This window comes from Macrotis lagotis, chromosome X (assembly GCF_037893015.1).
Source record: "Macrotis lagotis isolate mMagLag1 chromosome X, bilby.v1.9.chrom.fasta, whole genome shotgun sequence".
NCBI classification, from domain to species: Eukaryota; Metazoa; Chordata; class Mammalia; order Peramelemorphia; family Peramelidae; genus Macrotis; species Macrotis lagotis.
Window position 1 is genome coordinate 548675827 of NC_133666.1, and position 18482 is coordinate 548694308.

At 39.3% G+C, this 18482-nt stretch overlaps 1 long non-coding RNA gene, 1 other non-coding gene and 1 pseudogene across 2 annotated transcripts in view; 1 reads left to right on the forward strand and 2 right to left on the reverse strand.

Moving 5' to 3' along the window:
* LOC141497594 (uncharacterized) overlaps window positions 1-18482 on the forward strand; it is a 48826-nt gene that overhangs the window by 321 nt on the left and 30023 nt on the right. The gene's annotated exons all lie outside the window — the stretch shown is intronic.
* On the reverse strand, window positions 196-277 carry TRNAS-AGA (transfer RNA serine (anticodon AGA)). The gene has a single exon. It is a non-coding gene; the product is annotated as a tRNA-Ser (tRNA).
* LOC141496890 (spermidine synthase pseudogene) lies at window positions 13264-17566 on the reverse strand (annotated as a pseudogene).

The window sequence follows — 18482 nt, forward strand, 5'->3', positions numbered from 1 at the left end:
CGCGCGGGGCCAGGCGGGAGAAACACTTGGGCGGCTCGGGCGGCGGCTCGGGCTCCACGGTGCCCGGGGAGCGCGCGCGGGCCTGCCCGGGTCTCCCCGCGCCCCGCGTGCCGGGGCGGGACAAGGGATCCCGCGCGGTCCGGGGCAAAAGAGGTGCTGGAGGGAGCCGAGGGCGGCAGGAAAAGGAACTCTTCCCGTAGTCGGCAGGATTCGAACCTGCGCGGGGAGACCCCAATGGATTTCTAGTCCATCGCCTTAACCACTCGGCCACGACTACTGCTGCTGTCATTTTGGGCATCTAGCCTATAAGGCTCTTCCGTCACAGTGCTCGTGCCCGCGGAGCCCGCAGCCCGCGGAGCCGGCGCTGCCGGGAGGCGGCATTGGCGCCCGCCCCTCCGCAGGGCCTCCCGGCCCCGCCAGCCCTCGTCAGTTACAGTGCGGGCCGGGCCCCAGATCTCCAAAAGGAGCCCCTCACACCGACCACCCCCTTTCCCTCCCCCCTTGTGCGGTCGGCCCCGGGGGGCTTCGCCTCTTACCTGTTTGGCCGGTCACCTCCTCCTCTCCCCGCCTGGCTGTTGCTTCCCAGCGCCGCTTCTCGCGCCCACCCCATCCCGCAGTCACCCCTCCACCCTCGCCCTTGACCCCTACCGTTCAAGTTCAGAGCGCTTCGCCCCCTCCCCCTCCCCCGACGCTCGGTAAGATAACGCCGCGCTCGGCGCAGCGCAAGGCGCTGTTTTTCTCGTGGCGACGATGACCGCCTTTATTCAGCCCCCGAGCCCAGAAATGCCGTCTAGAGCCTTGCTTTGGAGACTCGAGGGTCCCCTCAGGTCCTCCCCGGCCAGCCTTTTCCCCCAGATCCCTTGGATCAGCCCCTCAGCCTCCCCGGGCCTCAGGTTCTTCATTTGAGATTCTTTCCAGATCCTCATCTGCGAACCTGCATTAAATGATTGCGATAAGCTAATCAAAGTCCAGCTTAACCCTTCCTCGAACCTAGAACACTATAAACCTGTCTCTGAAGGCCAAGAGTCATTTTTGTATGCCCAGCTTCGAGGATGCTTTCTCTTACAGTAAACAAAGTTTATGGAATTGGCTACTTCATTAAGGGCTTAGTCTGTATTTTTGTATATGTCATATATATCCCCCCCGCCCCACAGCCTCTACATTTTTATCTTTATAAATACCTATGTGTCCTCTCTCAGACATGTATATGCACACACACAAATCACATATATACACACATCAGTATATATACACATATATGTATACAAGTATATAAACATACATAGATATGTCCATCACAACAATTCTCATTAGAATGTAGACTTTAAATGCAGGGGCTATTATTATCTTTCTGTTCTCCATGCTAAGTGATTAATAAATGCTTGTAGATTAAAATATCCTTATTTCATTCTGGATTCCTCTGAACTTTTCCCAGGGTCAGCCACAATAAAAATATTATTTAATAAAAGTTTTGGATAATGATCAGGGTTCTTTGAACCATAAAAATAATCTAAGGCACTGGAGCAGCCTAATGATCAATTCTAAGTATAGGTAACAAGTAAAACAAGCTTAGCTTTTCCGTTAGGTGGTGTGGTGGCTTGAAAGGTTTTTGCTGTCACAATTCTCTTTGCAGTCTCTTACTACTTACTTTGTTTGCATGCCATCTGAAGAACTTAATTTCTTTGGTTTATTGTGTCCCCTCTTCAACGTCTCCCTTCCCCCAGTCCCTTACTCCCCCCCCCCCCCCCACCACTACAAGGTGTTACTACTGTTCAAGTACAGCAACTGTAGAATTAAGACATCTCAGAGCTCCTCCAGTACAATTCAAACTTGAAAAGACAGTCCCTTTGATATTTCCAGTAAGCAGTCATCCAGTTTCTGCTTGAAGACCTCCAGTGAGGGGAAATCTCAATGTATTCTGTGATAACCTTTTAAGCAGAGGCCTAGTACTCTGCTATATGAAGATCCTTGAAGATAGCTGTTAGGTTCCATACACACTCTTTATCCCCTCTCTTACCTTGATTTCTTTCTTTGTCTTGATTTCCAGATCTCTCATCATCTTCTCTTCCTCAGATGCACTTGAGTTTGTCAGACTATAGACCTAGTCTGACTAGTACTCTCTGTTATTGCCTATTTATCTTGTGTGTAACTTTTTTACACATATTGGTTTGATTTTTTTTGTCTCCCCCATTAAATTGTAAACTACTTGAGAGAGGGACTGTCCTCTTGCCTTCTTTGTATGGGTCTGGCCCATGCTTATTGATAGTGTTTAAGTTTTTCTTTCAACCTCAATTTATGCAGTTGATTTTTTAAAACTCAGTATAGGTCTTTGCAGTTAATCTCTATTCTATTCTTTCTTAGATGCAACTCATTGTTCTAGTATGTTAAAATCTTTTTGGATTCAGATTCTGATCTCCAACTTGATTAATATTGTTGTAATAACAACCAAGAGGCTCTGGCAATTGACTTGTAGAACAGATTAGCAGTATGTGTTCCCAGTAAACCTGAAAGAAATGTCTTTCTGTCTGTCAGTCTGTATATATATACACAGTCTACATACAGGATGCATAGGAAATAATTAACAGAGGGAAGGCACTAGAATTAAGAGGGATTGAGAAAGACTTCCTGCAAAAGATGGGATTTTTAACTGGAATTTAGAGGAAACCATAGAAGACAGCAGTTCTAATGGAGAAAAAAAAGAATTTTCCAGGCATTTGGGACAACCAGAGAAAATGGCCAGAGCTGAGAGTGTCTTGGTCATGGATCCTTGTCACTGGATCAAAGAACTCAGTTGAGTAACTAGGGAACAGAGAAATGGAGAGTCAAGATTGTAGCCTGGAGGTAAAGGAAAGATACTATTATCCCATTTTGCAGATTGAGATTTATAGAAATTAAGTAGTTGGTCCAAGGTTAAAGCTAATAATGGTCCTATGCAACATTTAAACTCAAGTCATCAAGTCTTCCTTACTCTAGACCCCAAACTCCTCAAAAAAACAAATGACTCCCTGCCACTTACATATTGACTTAGAAAACCACAAATTAACATTATCTATGTTCTATTTTTTGGAGTGGGGCATTAAACATTTCCCAATCACATTTTAATCTTATTCAGGCTAGTCTTGGGAGTTTTGAACTTTGTAGCCATGGACCATAAGTTTGCTCCACACTACCTGTTTTCTACACAAATCCCCATTTCATCCTAAACTCTGATTACCCATTCTATACATTTGATGAGTATGTTTTAAATGCCTTCATCCACACATTTGTCAAAATGTTGAGCCGAGGAAGGTCAAGGATAGATCTCAAGATTTTCCTTCATGAGAGACCATTCTTTGGGTTGACATATATCCTTTAATCACTACACTTTGCTTGTCCTTCAGATAATTTTGAATGTTCCTTTCTTAATGCTATCTAACCCATCTATCTCCATCTTTTCCATAAGGTTATCAGAACAGATTTTGCCAGATGATTTGCTGAATCCAAGCATTCCATTCCTATCGCATTTCCCTAATCTGCCAACCTAGTAATTTTTTTTTTTTAGGTTTTTGCAAGGCATATGGGGTTCAGTGGCTTGTCCAAGGCCACACAACTAGGTAATTATTGAGTGTCTGAGGCTGGATTTCTGATTCCAGGGCTGGTGCTCTATCTCCTGTGCCACCTAGAACCAACCTAGTAATCTAGTCAAAAAAAGGAAATTAAATTCATCTGACATAAATTTAATCATCTTTTGAGCAACACATGCTGGGGCTTCACTTTATAAATTCTCATGAACCATTCTTTTTATTACACATTCTATAATTTTCTTTGGAATTGAAGTCAGTCATTGGACTGGAATTTGACAATTTCTTATTTTGAAGAATGGGAACATTTGCTTATTTCTAGTCCTGTTTTTTTTTTTTTTTTTTTTTTAGGTTTTTTGCAAGGCAAATGGGGTTAAGTGGCTTGTTCAAGGCCACAGAGCTAGGTAATTATTAAGTGTCTGAGGTCGGATTTGAACTCAGGTACTTCTGACTCCAGGGCTGGTACTCTATCCACTACACCACCTAACCTCCCCAATCGTCCAGTCCTGTTGATGGTGATTTGGAGCTCCACATTTACCAATTCTTTTAGCATTGAGGGATATAATTTGTCTAGGCCTGAAGTCTTGAACTTGAGGGCAGTTTGTTGCTCTCTGACCATTTCTTTATATTGAATTTCAACCTCTTTTAATAATTTTTGATTCCTCCTTCCGAATTGAAAATCATTCTCTTTGGGAGAGGAAAATAGGAATAAAATAAGGATTGAATAATTTTGACTTCCTCTAAATTATATTTCTTTTTGATCTTCCTCTTAATGCTTACCATCATTTCTCAAAAAATCCTGTTTAACTGAGGCATGGTGACACATGCCCTGTGGTCCCTGAATTGGGGAAGGTTGATTTCCGAAAAATTGCTTGAATTCAGTACTTCAGAGCTGCTAAAGGTTAAGACTTGAGATCAAAAGGTCATTGAACTATCTGAGGAGGGCTGAACTGACCCAGGTCAGAAATGGAGCAGGCCAAAGCTTCTTTGCCAGACAATATTGGGATTGGCTTATAAGTGTCCACATCTAGCCAGGGTGAGATAGAGAGACTCAGTTTCAAAAAAAAAAAGAAATAAAAGGCAGCTCTGTTTTTCAGTATCCACTGCAAGTCTCAGTTTTTTACTGAATTTTCTCTCTTGTGATACAAGTTTCCCAAAACAATTTGTATGTGTATTTTGTGGTTAAATTTTCTGTAAATTTTCATTCTTTTAACACAACTTATACCCCATCCCCTATGCCACTTCCTTGTTGTTCAGTTATTTCAATCACTTTCAACTCTTTGTGACCACATTAGGGGTTTCTTGCCTCAGATATTGGAGTGGTTTGATACTTCTTTCTCCAGCTCATTTTTCAAATGCAGAAACTTTGACTTAAGTGACTTGCCTAGGGTCATATAGCAAGTAAGTGTGTGAGGCCAGATTTGAACTCTGGAAAGATGAGTCTTCCTGATTCCTGGTCCAGTACTATGTCCTTTTTGCTACCTAGCTGCTCATAAGTTTCAACTAAAATCCCTTCTTCTAAAAAAAAAAAAAAAAAAAGTTTTTTTCAATCACTCAACTGCGGTGCCTTCTTTTCTTGTCCCATTTGTGTGTGTGTGTGTGTGTGTGTGTGTGTATAGTGCTTGTTTGTACATATTTGTTTGCTTGGTTATTTCCTCCATTAGATTATGAGCTTTTTTTTTTTCTTTTTAGTTTTTGCAAGGCAATAGGGTTTAAGTGGCTTGCCCAAGGCCACATAGCTAGGTAATTATTAAATGTCTGAGGCTGGATTTGAACTCAGGTACTCCTGACTCCAGGGCCAGTGCTCTACCCACTGTACCATCTAGCCGCCCTGATTGTGAGCTTTTTGAGGGCAAGGTGTGTCTTTTGCCTCTTTTTTTTTTTACCATGCCTGGTCCAGAATAGTGCTTAAAAATACTGACAATGACTGGGATAGTTGAAATCTTTTGCCACCACTATATCAGACCTCTAAAGTGATTCATTCTTCAGAGTCATCATTCATTTCTTCCTATGGGACAGGAAGTCTTTAGTATATGCTTACTACAAAACTACTTGAGTTTCTTCTTCCATTGATCCTCTTCCAGATAAGCCCCATGTTACTTCCCTGTTTGCTTCATGAATTTCCTCATATGAGCACACATTCCTAACATACAATATTGCTTTACTATACCTTTTTTTCTAATCTTTTCCATTTAAATGCAATTTCACAGTCATTTCTCAGTTATGAGTTATAGCTTCTCATGCCTTAGCAAAATCTATGAAGTCAAATTTGCCTCCTTGCATGATGGTTTCTATATTTTTTTTACATTGTTTATTTGATATCTTTTTTACTTGAGCAGAGACTAAATTGTGAGATTTGCTAGTTCTCATAGGAATTCATAGACTGATTTGGAAGAGACCTTAGGGCTCCATTGATCTCACCCATTAGTTTTACAGATGAGGGACCAGAAGGCAGTAACGAGGTTTTAAACTTAGGGCTTGTGATCCCCAAATCCAGTAGTCTGTTTTTACTCTATCACAATTCCAGAGAACAATGACTTGAGTAAATGGAATGTGGCAGAGTCAGTACATAATTATTATTTTTTTTTTAGTACATAATTATTTATGAAGCTTCTATAACAGGTCAAGTATTTGGTAATTCCAGGGAAAACAAAGAAGTTACTCCCTGCCCTCAAGTAGTTTACAATCTAATGGGAAAACTACATCTAAATAATACTATATATATATATATATATATATATATATATATATATATATATATATATTATATATGATAAATAGGAAGTAATTATCAGAGGGAAGAATTAGGAGGGATTAGGAAAGGCTTTTCTGATTTCTAGGGTGAAGAGGGAAGAAGGGAAGGTCTAATGTAGAACACAGGACTCATCTGAGTATAACATACCTGAGGAGGCAGGTATGGCTCATTGTGTCAGCTATCAATACATGTGTAATAAATATTTGTTGCTTGACCGGGGGTCAGACTCAGGATGAGTTTGAGGGGACTACAGGAAGGATGATTTCACCAGCTTCATCCTTTTTCCTGGGTATGGGGTACTCTAGACTTCTTGCTATATTCCTTAATGAATCTGGTTTCAGACAAAACTATTAGGTCTATCTCAGAGTTTCCCAAGGGTTCTGTTCTTATTTACAATAGTCCCTGAGAGTTGGATAGATTATCCCTGAACTGTCTTCTGGCCTAGGGGTTGATGATTCAGAGGGAAGAAAATCCAGACTGTCTAATACTGATAATTTATCCTTATAACAGTTGACATTAGAAGTGCAGTCTTTTGTAATGCTTGTTTGGAAAACTCAAATTTTTTCCAACCTGACTGATATAATAGAGAATAAATTGAGCATAAAGCAATTTTGTTCTTGTTTATGGGCAATTTTATCCAAAGGAAATTTGGAGAGTGCACAATTTGCAACTCTTCTAAGGCCAACTTCCACGTGTAAAGTTGAGGTAAATTGCCTTGTGTATTATATATTGTGTGATGTAGTAGAAAGTGGGCAGAGAAAGGCAGGTGAGCCTCTAGATCTTCCACTTCCCACTCTGGCCAAGGCCAACCTCTTATCCCAAATGACACAATGTTGACAACCCTAGAACTACATACGGGCTGAGCAGCCGCTCAAGGTCCCAGATAGCCTTCGTTGTTGCCTTTGTTAATTTCTTAACCATTTAACGTATATAAAACTGTGCTACCATTTTCATTGTGTTTCTATTTTTTCTTTTTATGTGTTGCTGGTGAAGTTTTTGAGTGTTGTCTCTTAATCCCATTTTCCCCATGGGACCTGTGGTTTTTAGTGCATAATTTTGCTTAGCCAAGTGATTTTTAGAAATGAATATGTTGTAATGGCAGAACTGACAGTTGCTGTTCTCTGGTCTTGAAGAGGACCAGGACCTCATGAAGGTGATGCTGTGACTTGTGAGTTGGATTTAAGTGAGGGATGCTGTGCAAAGTCTCACAAAGTCCTCCAGAGCCATCTGGGTCCAGTGGCAGAACTAACTGCAGTTATTACCAGAAATGCATAGTGCCATAATATCAATAGTGGTTGAGAGATAGATATCACAAATCCTTCTCTAGTCACCCTGTTTGATTGGGATTCTTTTGGCTTCTCTTTGAAAATCTGTGGTACTTGGATCATAGCTTTATAAACGTAAGGGACTTAAGAGGACATTTCATTTTACAGATGAGAAAATTGAAGCCAGAAAGTCTGTGACTTTTCAGACCAGGCCTTGGACTTCAAATTCACTGTTTTTCCACTGGACTTTTAAGGTGACCTGAGAGAAGTTATAGGAGTGGACCATGCATTTACATAAATAATATAAAAAGAAAATATAATTAAGATGATGGGTTTTTTTTTTTGCTGTATGCCTTTTTCCCCCATGGGGAGTAAAGCACCATCTCCATCCTGATTTTACAAAATCATATACATCCATACAATCTAAGTATGGATCAATGGTTCTCAAACTTTTTTTATTCATGAAACAGAATTGCTCACCATGAAGATTTGTGTTACAAGGGAACTTTTAAAAGTTAGTGACAGTATGGAAGAATTGAAAGAGTCATAGACATGCAGTTTTCCTTCAATTTGCTTCATTCTTTTCCAATTCAACATCTGAAGTTTTTTTGAGTTAGTGTGTTAGGTCTAACAGATAGCTCTGTTTACTTTGTGAATACTTACTAAGCTTTATATGCCAAGTAAGTAAAATTTATATTAGACAAAATCATTTATACAGTACCTTGTTTCAGCAATTGTGTTGCACCCCAAATTTTGCAGTATGCCTAATGAAACTTATGGCATGTCTTTGGAGAACCACTTGCTCATTCCCTCAGATTTGGGGTCTTTGAGATATCCATTTACACATTCAGATTTTCAGTAGGTCTCTTGACTTTTGCTATTTTCTTTTTCCAGTTTGCTTAGGAAAGAGTACAGTTGGGTTTGGAGAACTCGGAAGGCCATACATTATATATGTTCTGTAGGGTCATCTTACAGACTGCAAGATGACAGTCTATTAAACATCCAAATATAAGCATGGACTTGCAGTGGACAGTTATTCAACAATAATATAAGAATTAAAATGATTTTGCAGTCTCCCCCTTCAGTTCACACAAATAACCTGGTAAGACCAATTTAAGTTTTTAGTTGTTGTTTATTTGATTGATTTTGCTTTTTTAGGTTCTTCCCCCCCGATTTTTAAAAAAATTTTTAGTTAAATTTTTGAGTTTCAAATTCTATACCTCCCTCCTTCCCTTCCCCTTTCCTGAGATGGTAAGCAATCAGATGTAGGTTATACATGTGCAATTATGTAAAACATTTCCATATTAATCATTTTGTACAAGAGTATTCAAATAAAAGAAAAATGGAAGAAAGGGAAATATTTATATTGATATTCAGTCAATATTAATTCTTTCTCTGGAGGCAGATAATATGCTTCATCATTAGTCTTTGGGATTGTCTTGGTTCATTGTACTGCTGAGAACAGCTAAGTCATTCACAGTTCTTCGTCAAACAATATTGCTGTGACTTTGTACAACATTGTCCTTGTTCTATTTATTTCACTATGCAAAAATTCAAGTAATTCTTTTCAGGTTTTTCTGAAATGATCCTGCTTGTCATTTCTTATAGTACAAAAATAATCCATGTAGTAAAAATACTACAGTTTGTTTAGCTATTCCCGAATTGATTTGCATTCCTTTGATTTACATTTTGTAGTCACCACAAAAAGAACTGCTATAAATATTTTTTCCCTTTTGGGGGGGATGTCTTCAGGATATAGACCTGTGGTGTTGCTGATCAAAGGGTAGGCACAGTTTTATAGCTCTTTTGGCATAGTTCCAAATTGTTCTCCAGAATGATTGGTTCATTTCACAAATGTACCACTAGTGAAGTGTCCCAGTTTTCCCACATCCCCTCCAACATCCAACATTTTCTTTTTTTGCCATGTTAGGCAATCTGATAGGTGTGAAGTGATACCTAGAGTTGTTTTAATGTGCATTTCTTTCATTAGTAGTGATTTAGTATATTTTTTTCATGACTATGTATAGCTTTGATTTGTCTGAAAACTGCCTAGTCAAATAATGAGTTTTTATTCCAAGAACCTGGATCTTTGGGTTTATCATATACTAGATTACTATATCTATTCTGCTCCACTGATCTACCACTCTATTTCCTTTTTTTTAAATTTTGTGAGACAATGGGGTTAAAGTGACTTGCCCAAGGTCACACAGCAGAGTAAGTTTTAAGTGTCTGAGCTGGATTTGAACTCAGATCCTCCTGGTCTGTGCTGTAGCCACTGTAGCACCTAACTGGCCCCCCTACCACTCTATTTCTTTTTTTTTAAGACAGTTTTTATTTTTTTTGAGTTTTACAACCCCCCCCTTCTTGCGTCCCTCCCCCCCACCCCTACAGAAGGTATTCTGTTAGTGTTTACATTGGTTCTGTTAGTATTCACATTGGTCTACCACTCTATTTCTAAGAAGAACAAATTTTTTTTTTTTGATAATTATCACTTTATGATACAGTCTGAGATCTGGTACATCTGTCTTTGTATTTTTTTTCCATGAATTCCCTTGATATCCTTGAGCTTTTTTCTTCCAGATGAATTTTGTTATTTTTTTCTAGCTCTATAAAATATTTTTTGATAGTTTAATTCATAAGATACTGAATAAATAGATTAATTTAAGTAGAATTGTTACTTATATTAACTTGGTCTACTCATGAGCAATTAATAGTTTTTCAAATGTTTAGATCAGATTTCATGTGAAAAATGTTTTATAGTTGTTTTATAGCTGTTCTGGGTTTGTCTTGACAGGTCAACCCCCAAGTATGTTATATTGTCTACAGTTTTTTAAAATGGAATTTCTCTTTCTATCTCTTGCTACTGGACTTTGTTGGTAATATATAGAAATACTTGATTTATGTGAGTTTATTTTGATAGTTGATTCTCTAGGATTTTCTAAGGTAATATCATATCATCCTCAATGAGGAATGATTTTGTTTCCTCATTGCCTATTCTAATTCCTTTAATTTCTTTTTTCTTCTCTTAATGCTATAGCTAACATTTTTATCTTTTCATGGCCCTTTATTACTTATAATTTTTATTGAATCATGATCTGAAAAGGATGCATTTAAAATTTCTTATTTTTTTGCATTTGATTGTGAGGTTTTTATGCCCTAATTCGTAGTCAATTTTTATGCAGGTGCAGTGTACCACAGAAAAAAATGTATATTCCTTTTTATCTGGTTCTGCATCTATTGAAATAATAGTATGATTTTTGTTGGTTTTACTATTTATGTGGTCAATAATGATAATTTTCCAAATAATAAATAATCTCTGCATTCCTAATATAAACCCCACCTGGTCATAGTGTATGACCCTTGTGATTATATGCTGTAATCTCTTTGCTAGTATTATATTTAAAGTTTTTGCATCGATATTCATTAGGGAAATTGGTTCATAATTTTCTTTTTCTGTTTTGGCTCTTTCCTGTTTGAGTATCAACACAATATTTGAGCTGTAAAATCAATTTGGTAGGACTCCTATTAATTTTCCAAATCATTTTTATGGTATTGGGATTAATTATTCTTTAAATGTTTAGTAGAATTCACTTGTGAATCCATTTGATTATGGGAATTTTTTCTTAGGAAGTTCATTGGTGGCTTGTTCAAATTCTTTTTCTAAGACTGGGTTATTTAATTATTTCATTTATTCTGTTAATCTGGGTTATTTATATTTTATAGCTATTCATTCATTTTATTTAGGTTGTCAATTTATTTGCATACAATTGGGCAAAATGGCTCCTAATAATTGTCTTAATTTCTTCTTTGTTAGTGGTGAATTCACCCCTTTCATTTTTGATCCTAGTAGTTTGGTTATTTTCATTCCTTTTTTTAAACCAAATTAACCAATGGTTATCTATTTTTTTTATACAATCTGATTCCAGTTTCATTTTTTAGTTGAATGGTTTTATTACCTTTTTTTTTTAATCTCTTCTATGATTTTTCAGGATTTAAGCTCTTCCAGGAATTCTTTTTGGTCCTTAAACCAAATTACATTTTTCTTTGAAGCTTCACATGTAACCCTTTTGATACTTTTGTCCTCTTCGAAGTGTATGCTTTGTTCCTCCCTATCATTAGTATCTTTCTATATAGTTCTCTTTGTTTTTTTGCTGATTTTTTTCTGGTGTTTTTCTGATTGCCTGGTGTTTTTATGTGAGAGTTGGGCTCTGGTCTTGCATTTTCCCAAGCTTTTTGTGATGAGGCTCTTGAATCTTACTGTTGGTTTCACTGGGCTTAATTGCTTGCTTTCTCTGGATGGCAGGCTTCCCTTATGGCTTGTATTGGGGTGGGTCCTCCCCTGGGTGTGAGAGCTGCTGTGGGCATGGCTACTGGCCTGCACCAGGGGTAGGGCCTTGCAGCTGTATTGCTATGGAAACAAGGTCTCTCTGTAAGTAGGCACTTGGGAGGGGTTGTGCTGTTCGCTGACCCTGAGGCAGGTTTTACTTGCTGGTCAGCAGTCGGGTCAAGGTTTCCTTGGTGGCTGGTATTGAGAATGGGGACTTGTAAAGCACAGACTGTTCACTTGCCCAAGGGGCTACTGGCTTGCAGGAGAATAGGACCTTGCTGGTGGGTTGCCCCAAACTTGAAGCCTTTCTGCAAGCCCCTCAGTTGTGAGACCAAATGTGGTTGATAGTGCTGCTGCTACTCTTGTGCCTTACTCCCCTCTCCCCTCTCTGAGAGGTGAGTCCTTTTTTTCTTATGCTGTTTAGCTGCCCCTCCCACCCCGCTCCTAGATCAATTCTGACATGGTTTTCTAGTTGTTTGGAGGGGAATGTTGGGAGGGCTTTCAGAGGGTTCCTTCTTACTTTGCCATTTTTGGCACAGTAAGTTTATTTTTGTTTTTCTTAAGAGAACATTTTATGTTAGATCATTCCCATTTTCCTTTGATGTTCCAATGTGCAAAACATAATTTATTATCTCTATATTTATAAAAGTGTATAAACAATGATGTGAGTTCCTTGTCTCCTCACACATCCCCTTTCCTAGTCTTCAAAAGTCACAGAAGGTCAAATGACCTGGGTGGGCCCATAGCCAAACATCTTTAGTGGATGACATATTAATAAAAATGAGGAAGGGTCAGGTTGTATATTATTATTATATTTACTTAATAACCCAAGGACACATTTTTAGGGAGTAGGTAGGCTAAATTAAGAAAGAAAAACCTGACTGACTTTTCCAGGTTAAATGACAGAAAGCCCTGGGCCTCTTCTTTCTTTCTTTCCATCATGGTGGCTGATGAGTAAGAGGCTGGCATGAAACTGGAACCCATGGGCTGCCGTGTAGGCATGGCCCCAGGAGAAGCCCCTTCTGTTACAAGGTGGTGTTTTTTTTCAGTTACAAAGACACTTAGAAGTGAGAAGGATTGTTCTGTACACAGATGATCAATAGATATATTGATAATAGACACTAATTGACCAGACTGGACTGAGACAGATTGACAGATCTTCATCTTGTACTCTTCCCCCCATCAGCCCAGCAGAGCATGCATGGGAACCCTTCCATCATGTCTTGGGTTCAGTAACACTTGGTCAACAGGGGGGTCGTTGGAGAGAAGCAGGTCCTCAGTTGTGAAGGGGTGCCGAATGCCAGTCAATGCCCTCAGCACCAGAAGAGGGGCATTCTGGAATGGAAACTTGTGATTTCAAGTTCCTGGGAAAGGCCAAGGTGGGCATACTGGTCTCCTCACACATAGTTCAGGGCTTTGCAGGCACACTGCAGTAACACATAGGTCAGTGATAGGTGTAGTTGTAGTATTTTCTCTCCTGGCTCTTGGGTTAGTGGCTGTACCTGCTCCTGGAAGTCTTGCAGCAGAGATGAAGCCAATCTGGCTGCTAGGGTAGGTGGGGATGTTATAATAGACATTTTTCCACAACAGGGAACAGAGACTCCTTGATGAGGTCCTGATGCAACCATTGGCACTCACCCTGTTAGCAGAGGATTCCTTCATCCTTCATGAAGGGCTTTCTTTGGTTGGGAATAAGACTCTTTGGACATGATGATGGTATCAAAGGCATCCTGGTTCTGCATGAATTCAAATCTATCTCTAGTGTGGTAGGTCAGCTTTGGGTTGGAGAAGCCCTTGGCCATGCCCAGAAAATATTTTCTAGAGACCCGAATCGCATCTTCATCAGTCTCACACTGGACCATGGACTCCACGAGGGAGGCTTCACCACTTCCCAAAAGATGCTCTGCTCCCCACCTCCAAGGATTAGCACTTTTCCTGGCTGGGATGGCTGCAGAGGTGCAGGTTGGCAACCATCATCCCTCTCTGTCTGTTGGATGACTCCCTCCAGGACAGGATGTTGCTGGTGGTCTTGCAGGAAGACCAGGGTCTCCTGGTAGTGGGAGCGCTGCTGGTGGAGCAGTTGGTCCACCTGAGAGGACCTGGCCTTGCCCAGCTGGCCATAGGCTGCAAGTCTCCTGGAGCCAACCTTGGCGGATGGTTGGGGACTCGGGCTCCTGGCAGGGCTAGGGTTGCATAGGCTGTGGTGGCTGCCCTCCTGCCCTCCTCCTAGTTCTACAGATAAGCAGGTACAAGTCCTCTTTGAAGCATAATAGTTATGTTTGCACAGCTGAGCTCTGCTCCCCCCCCCCCCCATTCCCAGGCCTTCTAACTATCTACCCCCCTGGCCCCTTGCAGTGACATCGGAGGGGGCCAGCAGAAGAGTCCTGGGTCTCCCAACAGTCAATGTGATGGAAGAAACTGAATAGCCTTGATGCTGGGCCAGCCCTTTTAAGTAGTCCCTCTGCTCCTCCTTGGTGTCACATAGGTAAATTCAGTCCAGAAGAGGCTGAATCTGAGTGGAATCTGTGCCTTCATCTCTCCCAGCTGTGGAGAGTTTAGACTAATCACCAGTCTCCCTGGGATGCTATCATCTTGATAATTTGAAAAAGGAGCAGAAGCCTGAAGGCTTGGAAAACCTTGAGGAAATTTTGGTCTTGAAAATACATCATCCCATGTGGAAAGACCACTTGCTGCATCATCACTGAATGCTTAAGAAGGCCGACATCAAGGACTCCTCTGGCAGAATTTCAAATGGCCTAGGAAATCTGAGCACTAGCTTTTTCTTAACTGCAAAATAGATTCTTTCCCCTTCCATTTGCCTGGTTCTGTCAAGTGTATCTAATGTTCAGTGCCAGAGACAAGGAACAATCTCTTAAAGAAAGCAATGCCAAAGCTAGCACTGCCATAGCGGTGTCTCTAATAGGGCACTTAAGGACCCCCACCTTTACTATCTTTGTTGTATACATATCATATAGATAGATATCTTAATATGCATATTAAACTTTAATATACTTATCTATAAACATATTAACATAAATCCTCAAATAAAAATCTTTATATACAAATCTATCATCCATGTTTGGTTATCTATGTAGCTCCTCATATATATTATATATACAAATTTATGTATAAATATATATGCATATATATGTAACCTCTCATATATATTATGTTAATTTTTGTGTATATACACATAAATTTATATATGTATGTTTATATTAAAATATATAATTTTATGAGTCTATAATTTTATAACATAGGATCATAGGTTTAGACATACAAGGTATCTCAGAGATCATTCAATCCAAACTTCTTTTAAAGTTGAAGAAACAAAAAAAAAAATGTTGAGGAAACTGATGCCCAGATTGATTGAACTCAAGACCTGACTACAAATACATTGGACTTTGTTTTGCCTCTCTCTTTCATTTCTGATGACACTCTTCTCCTCCCTTTCCCAACATGCCATCCTTCATAACAAAGAATAAAAAAAAATGAGGAAGAAAAAGCAGTTCAGCAAAACTAACCAATGCATCAAAGCAGTATGATTATAGGGTATCTCCAAAATCTTAGTGCAGTCTTAAGCTTTCATAGTTTAAAGTACAATGACTTTTGGATGCAATATTCTACATCACTGATATCCCACTCTTATAAGAGGAAGGGAAGGAGGTACATTTTCACAACTCTTATTCAGGTCCAAACCAACAGAGGTTTTTTCCATTTGTTTTCATTTTCGAGTCAGTGTGTACCTTAACTTTTCTCTCTTTTTTTTGCAAGGCAACAGGGTTAAATGACTTGTCCAAGGTCACACAGCTAGGTAATTATTAAATGTCTGAGGTTGGATTTGAACTTCAGTCCTCTTGAGTCCAGGGTTGATGCTCTATCCACTTCACCACCTAACTACCCTAGTACCTTTCTTTTCAAAGGCTTCTTATTCAGCAGCTCAAACACCTTTCTCCTTGCTTCTCTTTTTCACATTCATCATTTTTTTGTGACACAGTATAAAATAGGTCATTACATTCACAAGGGCCATTAGAATGTGAGCTCCCAGAAAGCAGGAACAGACTTATTTTTCTGTTTATATTTTGTGAGACTCTTAGGTCAGCCACCGTATCCTGGGCCATAGCTACTCATCTTGACCTTTGTCTTGCCACTGGATTTGGTTAGCTCTGGAAGAGGGAATGAGCCTTTGAACTTTGTACAGCTATGCCTCATTTAAATCCAGTTCATGAAAAAATCAAGATATCACCCTTGTGATGTCATTGGTTCTCTTTTGAAACTAAGGGTGAACAACAGCAACAATTCTTCTTACCTCATTGAGGTCATTAGTTATTGAGGAACTTACTCCATCAAAGCAGATCAACAGTTGCTTTGCAACTTTTTTAAAAAAAGAATTGCCTGGAAGAACAGATAGATTAGGGAATTTGCCATACAGTCAACTCCTAGTCATCCTATCTTTAGTCCATGACTGGCCCTTTATGCATGAACACCACACTGCCTCTTACCACAGTAGGACTTTGGTTTCAAGGAAAAGTCATTTAAAAGAACCATGCAGGGGCCGCTAGGTGGCGTAGTGGATAAAGCACTGGCCTTGGAGTCAGGAGTACCTGGGTTCAAATCTGGTCACAAACATTTAATAATTACCTAGTGGTGTGGCCTTGGGCAAGCCACTTAACCCCATTGCCTTGCAAAAAAAACCAAAAAAAAAAAAAGAACCATGCAAATTCCCAAGAGCAATTCAAGATAATCTCTTCCTGTTCAGTTCTGGGCCTACTTCATCCTCCATCTGTAACATCAGTCAGATAGTCAGCCAATTAGTCATCAAGCATTTATGTTAGTTTGTGAGCACATAAAGATTAAAAAAAAAAAGACCATGCCATCAGGGATCTTAGAATCTAGATTGAGAAGACACCATGTACATAAATAGGTACATACTCAGTTTGTTGTTATTTGGTCCTTTTGATTGATTCTTCCTCACCTTGTTTGGAGTTTTCTTGCAAAGACACTGAAGTATTTTGCCATTCCTTCTCCAGTCCATTTAATATATGAGGAAATGGAGGCAAACAGCATTAAGCAACTTTCCGAGGGTCACATCGTAAAATGTCTAAGGACAGATTTGAACTCATGAAGATGAGCCTTTCTACCTTCAGACATGGCACTCTGGACCACCTTGCTGCCTACATATAAGATTCTCACTAAATATGAGGTGATTCTGAGGGGAGGTATCTAGGGTTGAGAGGGGATAAATCAAGAAAGGTGGCAATTGTTCTGTGTTTTGAAGGAAAGTAGGGATTTTGTGACCTGGAACTAAGGAGGGTGTCCATTGCAAACTTGTGAAACAACCAGAGTAATAACCATATATGAGGACTAGCAAGAAGGCCAATTTGGTATGACTTTGATTTGGCAACTACCATACTACGTGTTGGGAATATACAAATAAAAATTAAACAAAATCCTTATTTTCAAGGATAGGGGCAGCCAACAGCACTCTGTTAAGCTTTTGGGATGCTTGTAGAAAAATGGAGCCAAGAAAAGTAGAGCCAGGTCTGGTTCTTAAGGAGGGAAATAGTATGGATAGGACATTTCAACTGAAAAAAGTCTGATAGTTCTTAGGGAAATCTTGGTACATTGCCTTCTGTGAAAGCTGCTGCTGAAGGACCATTGCTTGATGGTGGGGTAATGAAGAAACAAGATGGCACTTATATGGGAGGATTTCACCTGAGGAATGACCAATTTGGGGAGGAAGTATGTTATTTAGAAGCTTCCTGGTTTTTGCTCATGATTCTTGCTACCTAAGTACTAGGCTCGGTTGCTTTTCTCTTGAATAAAGACTGAAAAGTGTTATTAGCATTTTTACAAATTTCAGTGCCTTAAGGGAATGTTCTTGGTGCCCCAATCCTAGATAAAGTTCTAGTTAAAGTCAAAAGGTACAAACCAAACACCCCTCACCTGCAAATTCTCTGTTAATTATTTGGGGTTTTAAAATGCAGGTTTCCTGATCTATTAAAGGTCTCTCCCATGTTACCAAAATCATGCAAGACAATTATTTGGAAGTTCCCTTTGTAAGACTCAGAAACTGATACTATATGTTAATAGTTCTATCACTATGATGACCATTAGACTGTCCATGCAGTCCTACAGCTGGAAGAAGCCTTGGAGAAAATCTGGTCTTAATTTTTCTTTTACAGTTGAGGGAACTGAGACCCAGTGAAGAGGAGTGACTTGGAAATATTTTTGTGATGCAGAATTTTCATTGTAACAGTATTTCTTATGATAGATTTTTAAATCAGGATCCCCATGGGAAATCAAATACTTTAAGCCCAACAAGACTGTATAAAGTAGAGTGATTATTCCTTTTTTGGGAGGAAATTTATCTTATTTCTTCATTCTGTTTGTTATTTCAGCTGTGAAGATTTCTAGTGGTCATAAAATCACCTGTCTATTTTTATTAGCCTGTAACAAGGTTTTTGTTCTTTCTGTTTCTGAACTCTGTAGTTTAATGCTAATAAAAATCTCTTTTCTTTCTTCCCCGAACTATTGTAGGATTTACTACATTTGATTCTCAGAGTCTTATCATA